The following is a 9,476-nucleotide window of genomic DNA, read 5'->3' on the forward strand; positions in this document are numbered from 1 at the left end:
TGAGCCCCACATCAGGTTCTCTGCTGTCAGTGTGAAGCCTGCCTCAGATCCTCTCTCTCTGCACCTCCCCCAATGGTTCACACACACACTCTCTCTCTCAAAAATAAATAAACATTTATAAATAATTAGATAAAATAAAATAAAAGGGCAGGGGCAGGGGTGGGCTCCGGTCAGTATTTGTAAACACAAAAGCAGTACTCCATGGCCTCCTTAAGTACAGGAAACTGGCTTAGTATCCACTTTCACGTGCTTGCCTGTGCCATTCTCTCCACTGTCCTATCTCCCCTACACCTCCAACCTGTGCTTTCTTTTTGGCCAACTCTTTCTCGTCCTTTTTTTTTTTTGGTTGTCAAATGATCCTTTATTAAAATATTTTCCTTTGTAGTTCTTAACTAGCTGGGCATTCCACTGCACCACTATTGATGTCATCTATGATGCCATGAGGGTGGCGGCCATCAACACTGCAGCCCACAGACTGGGTTTTCCCCAGAATCTCTTTAATGGTCCCAGAGAGTTCACTGACTAACGATCAGTGCCGTGTCTGTTGGGCAATGTTGACAATTTCATCAAAAGTGATATTTCCACTGTGCTTAATGTTTTTCTGCTTCTTTCTGTCTCTCAGCGGTTCCTTGAGGGCTTTGATAATCAGGGTGGAGGTGGAAGGTACCACTTCAATCTGGGCCTGTCTGTTCTGAATGGTCAGTTTCACTATAATCCTCAGACCCTTCCAATCACGGGTTGCCTTGGCAATGTCATCACCAACCTTTTTTGGAGACAGACCAGCCAGCCGACCTTCAGGGCCAGGGCAGACATGGCACCGACTTCACCGCTGGTGCACCTCAGGTATACGACTTTGATCTCGTTGAGGTTGAACTTACGTGGCATGGTGGAGGCGGTTGGTATCAGATGAACCCGGATTCGGGATGACCGAAGACTGTTGCACCCTCACCTCCTCCGAGCTGAAAGCCAAAAGGTCTTTCTGATCCTTTTAGTCTCAGCCTAGAACCCATTCTCTGAAAGACTTTCCCTGCCTAGGGAAGTCTCCTCCTCCCTAATTTGGTTTTAGTATTCTCCCTGGTGCTGTCACAGCACCCTGTACCCATTCTTGTCATTCATGGCCTCTGTGATGCTGTCTTGTCCCTGTCTGTTTGACAGAGGCACCGTCACTCACTGGCTCCAATTCCATGAAGGCAGGTGCCGTGTCTGTCTGGTGCACCACTGGCCCCTTGGTGCCTGGCACGTGTATTTAGTAAATGAATAACACCAGGTAGATGCCCATATCAGGGAGTCTGCATTACTACCACGATTACAAAATGAAAATACTTGTCCTATATTATTCTGACAGGAAGAACACTGAGCTACCTTAAGTCAGAGGGTGGGCAGCTCTTAAAGGTGAGGTCAAGGATTTAGGCCAAATTCTGGTGTGTGTGGCCACAGGATTCATCCTTGGGTTCTCTAAATGTGTCTTTCTCACTCATGTTCCCTGGTCACGGGGGGACTATTTGTATATGTGGTGGTTCTTCCCATCTAGTGCAGTGGACAGCAGGACAGGCCCAGGGAAGAAAGAGGGATAAAGACAGTGCAGCCTCAGGGGTGCCTCGGTGGCTCAGTCTGTTGAGCATCTGACTCTTGATCTCACCTCAGGCCTTGATCTCAGGGACGTGAGTTCAAACCCCATTTTGGGCTGGGCACTGGGTGTGAAGACCAGCAGAAAGGGGCCTTGTATGCACACAGGATTCAGTGATCCCCAGGGGGTTAGGAAACATAACTGGGCCAAAAGCCTCCCACTAAGAAAAGCTTGTGAAGAAGGATCCTCTATCAGATACCCTATCAATAGCCGTTTCTCTGGGAAAACAAAATGGCCTACAATGATTGCTGATGGGAGGTGAGTGGTTCTCATTTTGGATGAAAGGTCAGAAAATTTGACAAGAAAAGAGTAGCAGGGCCTCATAGTTTGTTAGAATGGAAACTAGAAGCTTACAAGTCTAGGCTCTAGTCTGTTTTTTTCATTTTTTTTTTTTTTTACTGTTTATTTATTTTTGAGAGAGAGAGCATGGGATGGGGCGGGGGGCAGAGAGAGAGGGAGACACAGAATCTAAAGCAGGCTCCAGGCTCTGAGCTGTCAGCACAGAGCCCGACATAGGGCTTGAACCCACGGACTGTGAGATCATGACCTGAGCCGAAGTCAGAGGCTTAACTGACTGAGCTACCCCGGTGCCCCTTTTTCACTAATGTCTGTGTGTACTTAACACAAATCATGGAATCTCTCTGGGTCATAATGTCCTCATCTGTAAGCAAGGGAGGTGCACAAGGTGGTGTCTGCCTGTTCCCTCTAGCTTTCCCTGCAGTTCTCCCCAGTATAACGTATTCATCATGATGGCTAAGAGTTAGTAAGAAAAAAAAAAAAAGTACATGTCTGGAGAAATACTTAATGAAATGGGAAAGGGTTCATTATATACTTTTAAGTGAGAAAAACAATTTACAAAGTGGTATGTAGTGTGTTCCCAATCCCTAGAACACTTGTACATAGATATGCGTTTGTGTGTATGTGTCTGTGCGGCTATGTATTTAGGGAAATCTCACGCATATAGAAAAATTACCTAAGACAAAACAGCTTATTAGCACAAGTGGCCCTGGGATTACTGCTATTTTATTCTTGGGGTGTTTTTGTATTTTATAATTTTTCAGTAGAATATAGGTTTTGCATTATTAACTAGAAAAAATAATTTTTGTGAATGTTTTCTTCTGATGATTATATTAATATATGTACCTTCTAGTTGGGCTTACATTTTTGTACCTATGTCATTGGAACTAAAATGACAGTTGCTCTCTCTTCCTCTCTCTCTCTCTGCCCTTTCTCTTCTTGCTCTCTCTCTCAAAATAAATAAACATTAAAAAAAATACTTAAAAAAAATGGGGTGTGGGTAGCCCAGTTGATTAAGTGTCTGACTCTTAATTTTGGCTCAGGTCATGATCTCACAGTTGTGAGATCGAGCCCCACAATAGGTTCTGTGCTGAGTGTGGAGCCTGCTGGGGATTCTCTCTCTCTCGCTCTCTCTTTTTCAAAATAAATAAATACACATTAAACAAAAACCTTTTAAAAAATCATAGTTGACCATATAACTATATTGGAGATTTGTTGCTGTAAATTGAGCTGTACTTTGTGAAAATAAAATGCAAGTCCTGTCCCATTCTATTCCAAATTACTGGAGTTCAACCATCAGTGAGACCTCAAGCAAGACCCACCCAGCCTGGCACTTAGGAACTGCACTGACTACTGAGTCTCCTCCCTCAAGCTGAGCTCTGCAGTCCTCACTTGCCTGCAGCTCCCACTTCTTTCCTGCCCATTGCTTCAGCATCTTCATCTTCTACCCAAGTAAATATTGAACAGTTAGTGGAACAGTTTGACCCTATCACCAACCAGCATCAGTCAAGCTGCTTAGGAAAAATCAAAACTTGAAGCTAAATTGGGCCAGGCTAATGGAAGTTAAGAGGAGACAACTTTGTGATGTGAATCCAGACCAGGAGGCAGACACTCTTTTAACATGAGAAACTCCCAAAGTGGAAGAGTAGCACCCATACTGGGAGATGCCTTTTTCTTTCATTTTAAAGGATTATGATATTGAAAGAACAAACAAACAAACAGACATGGCAAGCTGCTTCCTGGAGGCCAATCTCCTCAGTGGAGTTCCTTCCCCGCCCTACCCTCAGAACCTAATCCTCCTCCCTGTCTCTACTCAGCCTCAGAAGCTTCAGTGGGGCCAGTGGTGTGACAGCTGGAAGTCTTCAGAAGAGACTGGGGGACTCCTCCCCAAGAATATATCCAAGGGAGATATCCAAGGGAGATATCCAAGGGAGAGGAAGAAATTAATAATCTCTTGCTGGAGCCAGAAGAATGAGGAAAGGGTAGTGGATATTTATTGCTCATCTCGCAATACCAATTTTAGTGAAGATACTTTAACTTCATCTTTGTTATTCTGTCACCCTTGTCAGCATTTGGCTAGGAGTAGCCTAGTGACCAAATTCTGCAGATGAGACTCAAAGGAGTTGACTGAAGCCTTCTGGGAAAACACAGGAAGAAATGGTCTCACTTCCTCAGGGCGTTGTTATGTCTGCATGGCACTCTGGGAGCTGCCTCAGCCATCTCTGAGAATCAAGAGAACACTAATGATAACAGATCAGAGAGATGGAATGACCAGGGCTCTAGCAGCATTGTTGAACCACCGAAACCAACAAGCCTGAAGCCTCTGGACTTCTCGTTATGGAAGATGGTACCCTTACTTATCATTTCATCCTTAGCAGTTAGGAAAGAGAAAGAGGTCCAGAGGAGTGATTCACTAAGGGGTGAGGGGTATTTCCACATGGGATAAACTTAAAGGGTGGATGGTGATGCCTGAGCTCATGGATGAGGAAGGCAGTGAGACTTGGGTGGTTTGGGTCCACCCAGGCTTTTGCCTCCCTGACTCTGCATAGTTTGTAAGCAAAGCATAACTGAAGAAAAGAACTTTCCTTGGGGTTTCAGGTGTGTTTACTGAGCTAATGTAGCAGGGTTACAAATCACACAAACTATATCCTCATAAGTACAAAGAAGATGCAGTTAATTTTCTATGAGCCTCAACCCTCACTAGGTACCAGAAACACTTGCTAATTAACTTGCTAATTAAAGTTTCTGTCTCTTGGGGCTTAAACAATCTCCTTTTAGTTAAGCAATCAGATTATTCAAAGTTCAGTTTCTTGGCGTGGCTGGCATAGATCATGCATTTTGAATGACTCAGTCCCCCTGGGTAAATTCTCAGCCTTCCAGAGAGATTCTCTACAGCTCTTCTCCTTCCCAAGAGGTGTGTGAGGCAGCTTACTGGGTTCCTGCAGTGGATGTCCTCTGGAGGCTTGCTGGTTTCTGCTGTAGTGTGGTTTCTCTGGTGTGTACCCTTAACTGCTCATCAATGCGACGTGGCCCATCCCATACGGTCTTCTCAGGTCATGTCCTGGTACCCACCCTTTGGAGTCTGTGGTCCCAGATGCTTCATGAAGACCCCTCGCATAGGAATTCTTCATCCTGCTGGTACCCTGGGTCTCCCAGCACTTACCCTCCCTTCAGCAGGGCATACGGGTGGGTATCTCTGCAGGCACGATGGGGCCAGCAGGGAGCACAGCCCCATGCTTGCCTGACCAGTCAGCTCCCCCTGCTCCATCACTCTGCTGCCATGTTGGGTGGAGAGGCAAACAGTGAGGCACGGCTCCCTAAGAAGCCAAGGGCCTCGTCTAGGCTTCTCTCTGGGAAGCAGCCCTAACCCCCAGGGTTGTGGATGCCTCGGTACCTACTTGAATGTTCCCACACTCCCACTCGCTCAAAGCTTGGGCTCCAGAAGAGAAGAAAATGATTTTGGACTTGACTCCATTTCTTTCTTTTCCAAACGTGAAGAAGGGGTCAAAAAACTCAGGCTTATCACCTCTCTACCTTGTCTCACAGGGCTTCTCCATCTAAGACTCTAAGATTAAGGCCAGCAGCCACTGATCTGTTAAAGAAGGGTACTCTGGAATTTAGAAATCCCTTCTCTATCTCCATAAAATTTTGCTTTTAAGACTTTTGAAATTACTAAATTGCTTGAGCAAAACCCCCCAGATTTGAAACACAAATGGCCCATTTTTTTAATGCAGTATTATTCTTTTCCTTGTGTGGTACAATGAGCCTCAAGGTTGCTTAAAGGCAGGAGACCATTGAGTATAGGATTTGTAAAGAATGACAATAAATCAATTATATCAATTTGTCTACATAAAGTTATATAATTATATGTCTACTATATATTATATAATACATTATATATATATATATAATTTCATTACCCATGCTCAATAGTAGGGAATACACAGGGACACTCAGGCTCAAAGGGCCATCACACTGGCTACTTAGTAAGACAGAGTATACTTCCCATTCTCTCCCCTCCTCTACAGCCCCAATGTCAAGATAAGAAATGCAGGTTATCTGGGCCTTTTAATCACCTATAAATCATTTCTGAATGATTTGATGAACAATTAAAGTTAGTCATGTAGACTTTTATTTCTCTCCACTGTTACATTAAGGAATTAAATAGAAAATGCTACAAGAAAATCTTTGAATAAATACTATTTAAATGAAGGGGGGTCTATAGCTGTATATAATTAAGTCTCAAGTTAGCCTAGAAAATAAGAAAGGCCAGGTTTGTTGGGGAATTGCAATGGAAAAAACCCACTATCAAAATCAGCACAGCAATAGCAAACGAAGTATTGAACTTGAGATGCCACTGGCCCAAGAGAGTGTATGGTCATAAAAACAGGGAAAAATCACCTACTTTTTCAGTATGGAAGGCAAAATCATCATCTAATGATGAATGTCCACGTTGATTTCTGAGTCTATGTTTTAAACCAGGGTCTTTTTTATTTTTTTAACTGCAACCCGTAATAAGAAATACATTTAATTTCCTATGATGTACTTTAATCTGTTGTTTTGTCATTGTTCATTATATTTTTTCTCTTTTTTAAATATTTAAATTTTTTCTGTTTTTAAATGCTGGTAGCATCCCATTAAATCGATGTCATGGTCCACTAGTGGACTGCAGTTTGAAAAATGCACACACTACCATTAAAAATGTTTCACAAAGCGTGACTCAAAGACTTCCCACTCTCTTTCCTCAAACATTATATCAGAATCTCCTGGGGCTCTTATTTTAAGATGCATAATTAAAAAAAAAAATTCTTTCCTCGACTCTGAAAGTGAATATAAATGCCTATGTCAATGGCTTCCAACCATTATTCTCATTCTGGCCAGGGTCTCAGATTAGGACTGGGATGATCACAAACTATGGTGTCTGAGGAGGAAGACTGGACCAGAGAAGGTAGCCTGAACTTAAAGCGCTGAAGACTTAACAGACACAGCCCCTAGGAGCATCAGGGCGGCCACAGGACAAACAGGCCAGAGATCATGTAAGGCCACAAGTCTAAATGTCTAAACCAAACTGACTCCATGACAGGCTTTAAGTTTCCCCTCTAAACTAGAAGGCCTGAGTTTCAGCTTCCCCGAAACTATCAGGTAGTTACACATTGCCCAAGGCAGGAGAAACCACCCTTGCAACACCCAATCAGGAAAGGCCAGCGACCACCCTCCACATTTTTCAGGGAGAGGCCTGGAGATAGAAACTATAGATAGGACCCTGTTACCTAATGTTAAAAGGTTAGTCACCGAGTAAGACCCTATGCTTGCTCTGTGATTGGTTAAATTTAAAGGTACTCTAAATGTTGTAATTGGATCCTGCCAAAAGTAATGAATACTCTAGACAATGTGTATGGTCAAACCCGCTGTCAATGATGTTGAATTATTATGATTGGATCACTGTTCCCATGTCACAACTTCTGTAACTCCCCCGTCTCAAACCCCATAAAAACCCTACTCTGCCCTTGTTCGGGGCTCTCAGCATGGATTCATTGCGTTGGTGAGGTCTGGGAGCCCAAGCTTAAGCCCGTAATAAAGCCCTTTGCCTTTGCATACGTGACTCGGACTCCTTGGTGGTCTTGGGATTTTGGGGAGATTGCGATCTGGGCATAACAATGGGAGGGTAAAAAGAGCAGAATTATGCTGAGGAAAGCAGAATGAGGGGAAGGGCTTATCTTCGCTGGATTTCCAAGTGCAGAACAGGGTACCGAACAAGGTCTGCTTAGCGCCCCTTTGCGGATGCTCAAAATCAGAGAGTCTGAGACCAGAGCCTGGGATTCCAATTTAAATAAGCTTCCCAGGAGGGTTTTATGCAAATAAATCTGTAGAGACTTTGCCAGGCATAAATCATGTCATTCCTTCTCCAAGAAGGAGAGATTGAAATTTGCAGCTGCAGGCATGGAATAAATGTTTAACATGCAGCCATCCACCAAAGCAAGGTTTAGTTAAACACTGTCATTACAACACATAGCTTGCTTCCTTTGGTGGGGTCTTCCTTCTATTGCCTACCATAGTTTTCAACAAAATATTTTATTTTCTCTAGGAATTTTGGTAGTTGGTTACAATTGTTTAATGAAATTCAGATCCACATCTAACAGCCAGGTGAGACACAGGGCAGGCGTCCACCCAAGGACTTGTGAGGGCAAACACATTAGCCAGACTGCAGGTGGATTTTTGAATGGGATGACTTTAAGGATAGGTTATTTTCAGCTATGATCTGAAAAAATATTCAGATATCTAATATATTAGTTTTTAATGAAGAAGATATAAGTATCAGGAAGATGGACTTTCATGTCGGGTAAGTGCACCCTCTCCCTACAGGCGATTTTCCTGGGATACTGAATTATGATCAAAATATTGCTTAATAATCATGCCATTATAGCAAGTGGAACCAGTTGGGTGAACCTAACGCCCACGGATGATGGATTCAACTCAGCCCCTCTCTGGGGACACAGCTGCCCCCAGGTCAGTAGGGCCCGCTCTTGGGGGGGGGGGGGCACTTTCTATGCTGCACATTTTGGACACATGCTGCTGATGTACGAATCTCTGAATCTAACTTTTCTTCCTTATTCATATAAAATGAAGTTTCCACTCTTCTCCTTCTATTTGTTGTTTTTTTTTTTTATTTTTTAAGTTTATTTATTTTGAGGGAGAGAGAGTAGGAGAGGGGCAGAGGGAGAGGGAGAGAGAAAGAATCCCAAGGCTCAAACCCACAAACCATGAGATTATGACCTGAGCTGAAATCTGAACCACCCAGTTGCCCCTCTTTCTATTTTCTTAATTCAGAAAACTCGTACAAGCAAAAGACATACAATTAAAAATAACTTCTTAGAGACAATGACTCTCCTGGAGATTCTTCCAGACTCTTCTGTCTTTGTCAATTGTTCTGATCTTTTCCGAGCATGGCAGCCCTTGTCCTCTCATCCCCAACCAGGGGTAGGTCCCAGTTCTGGATGAGGAACCGGGGACAGGGCAGACAGGGAAAGCAGAACACATAGTTCAACACCTTCTTGGGTGGAGTTTAGATGTGCTAAATAGGACAGCAGCAGTCTGAGCAGCCTGAGGTGTGCTCCACAAGAAACACAGACTGAGGGGTGCTGAGGGGGTGCTGGAGGGGCGGTGGCTGGGGGGACGGGTTAAACGGCTAATGGGCATTACAGAGGGCACTTTTGCGGATGAGCACTGGCTGTCATATATAAGAGATGAATCACTGGGCTCTACTCCTGAAGCCAAGATCGTGCTGTATGTTAACTAACTAAAATTTAAATTAGAAAAACAAAACAACAACAACAGCGACACTAACAACAACAAAACAACCCACAGTGGCAAAAACTGTGAGTTTGAGTTTGCCTAGCTTGTGTTCTCTTATAACGGAAATTTCCTCATGAGCTGTCCCCTGCTCAGGGAAGCAGAATGAGTCAGTCCAGAGCAAGGTGATATTCACTGCTGATACTTATGGACCATTTACTTATATGTCAATCACTGTTTGAATATTTGAGTGCCCACTTTG

At 43.7% G+C, this 9,476-nt stretch overlaps 1 pseudogene; it reads right to left on the reverse strand.

Annotated features, from left to right (window-relative positions):
* Nucleotides 1–339: 339 nt before the first annotated feature.
* On the reverse strand, nt 340–900 carry LOC120241892 (annotated as a pseudogene).
* Between the last annotated feature and the right edge of the window lie 8,576 nt (nt 901–9,476).

This window comes from Hyaena hyaena, unplaced genomic scaffold, assembly GCF_003009895.1.
Source record: "Hyaena hyaena isolate Hyena2069 unplaced genomic scaffold, ASM300989v1 scaffold_292, whole genome shotgun sequence".
Taxonomy (NCBI): Eukaryota; Metazoa; Chordata; class Mammalia; order Carnivora; family Hyaenidae; genus Hyaena; species Hyaena hyaena.